Consider the following 2261-nt stretch of genomic DNA (forward strand, 5'->3'; position numbering starts at 1 on the left):
TGCCATCGAGTCGGTTCCGACCCATAGCGACCCTGTATAGGGTTTCCGAGGGTGTAAATCTTTACGGGAGTAGAAAGCCTCATCTTTCTCCCGCACCTAAATTTAGAGATCATCTGAAGAACAGATTTGATACATTAAACACTAAAGACCCAAGACCAGAAGAGTTGTGGAATGACATCAAGAACATCATACATACTTCCGGCTACGTAAAGACTAAGCTGTGCGTGGAGTGCGTTAGTTGGTGGGTCCGTTTGCACCTCTACATGAGGCGATATGGAGGCCTGGACTTCAGCCCCAACCTCAGGCCCAGCTTCAGCCACAACTCCAGCGACCCCGGCTGCAAAGGAGCGGCGGCTGGAGCTGAACAAAATACAGGTTAACAAGGCAGTAAAAATTCTGTTAGCACATTCAGAGTCCAGAAAAAATGCGAATGCAGTGCTTTTGAATGAGAATGAAAATATGTTTTTAATGGTGGTGGTGTGATCCCAAAGAAAAAACTGCGGCTCAGACTGTCTTTGCCTCATGCTCTTAACAGAAAGCTGTTTACCAAGGATGAACCCGACTTAACACCTGAAAAGACAGAACAGTTCTATAGGAATCTTTTGAACAAGCATAACATTAAAACGATTTCTCAGATTATCCCCCACCGAATTTTGAAACAGGAATATAAAACCTATGAAGCCAAGCTCCGCCTCTTGGGCAGTTTTGACTTCTTCCTGACTAATGCAAGAATTAGGAGGCTTCTGCCTTCAACTATAGGGAAACATTTCTATCTCAGAAAGAAAGTCCCCGCATGTGTGGACCTCCTGGTCAAGGACCTGTCTAAAGAGATTAATAGCTGTGTTGGTGAAGCGATCCTGAACATCTCGAAAAATGGTTCGTGCAGCACTGTACACGCTGGTCACACTGGAATGAAGATGCAGCACATTGTGGAAAACATCATTGCAGTCACAAAAGGACTTCCAGAAAAATTGCCAAAGAAGTGGGAGAGTGTGAAGCGTTTATACTTGAAAACTGAGAAATTGGTTGCCCTTCCTGTCTTCTCTTCATATATCAGCTCTTTGGATGGGAAACAAGTACTCATAGCCAGAAGGAAAAAGATGCAAAGAAAAAACAGATAGAAAAGCTCCAGAAAAAGAAAGAGAAGAAAAGGAGAAAAAGAGAAATGAAGCAGGCTGCAAAGGCTAAATCAGCCTGAACTCAAGAAAAGAAGGATACAGCTGAAATCCAGAGTGCCGGAGCCCAGAAGGGGGAGATCCCCGGAGAGAAAAAAAAAAAGAAAAAGCCACAGAGTGAAAACACAGCTAAAAGCTGGTGACGACTTCGAGGATAAAATTCCACTACTGGTGCCGATGAAGAAAACACTTGCTAAGAAAAAACACTTAAAGATGCCCAAGGGTGCCGTAGTAAAGAAGTCTCCACAAATGAGCCCTGGTCCCAACACTTCTCTTAGGAAGAAGAGAAAGGCCGCCTCTGCTCTGGGGACTCTGAAAGCCCCAGAGCCAGGCTCCCCAGCTACAGGTCCAGCAGAGCCAGGGGCCTCAGCTACTCTGGGGAAGAAAGACCCAAGGCAAACTCCTAGCCCAAGTTCTTCACCACTCCTAGTAAATCTGCCCAGAAAACTCCCAGAACCCCAAGCAACAGCCCAGAAAACCCAAAGTGCCCCAGTTACCCTAAACCTGGCTCAGCCAGAAGGAATTACCAGAGCTTCCTGAGGCTTAAAAAGAGCTAGGCCCTGCCCTCAAGAGTGAGGCCTGGGCCAAAAGGGTGTTCAGAACCACCACAGGTGACTCTGACACATGTTCCTAGGTGTAGTAAGACCCTACATTTTGAAGTAAAATCTATTTTTAATTGTTCTTCTACCTATTTGTTACTAGAATGGCGAAATACAGTGCTGCTCTGTGGTTGTGGTTGTGTTTTTTGTTGTTGTTATTATTAAAGTGTACCATTTGCAAAAAAAAAAAAAAAATCATACAGAAAGAGAGCAAAAAGTCATTGAGAAACAAGAAAGAAGGAAGAAGGAAAAGGTCAAAATAGTAGTCAGAAGAAAACACTGAAACTTGCTCTCCAGCATAGAGATGGTAAAGCAAATGGAAGAAATGAGGAGGTACAAGAACTGAACAGAAAATTTCAAAGGTCAGCTCGAGAAGATAAAGCCAAATATTACAACAAAATGTGCAAAGAGGCAGAAAGGCATCAATGAAGAAATGGGCTCAGTTCAACCCCAGTCCATTGAATCCCATTGACCTTGAGATGAGAGA

General features: G+C 44.1%; 1 pseudogene; it reads left to right on the forward strand.

Annotated features, from left to right (window-relative positions):
- Positions 1 to 273: 273 nt before the first annotated feature.
- Positions 274 to 1169, forward strand: LOC102811732 (annotated as a pseudogene).
- Positions 1170 to 2261: the final 1092 nt, after the last annotated feature.

Source organism: Chrysochloris asiatica, unplaced genomic scaffold, assembly GCF_000296735.1.
Source record: "Chrysochloris asiatica unplaced genomic scaffold, ChrAsi1.0 scaffold00321, whole genome shotgun sequence".
NCBI classification, from domain to species: Eukaryota; Metazoa; Chordata; class Mammalia; order Afrosoricida; family Chrysochloridae; genus Chrysochloris; species Chrysochloris asiatica.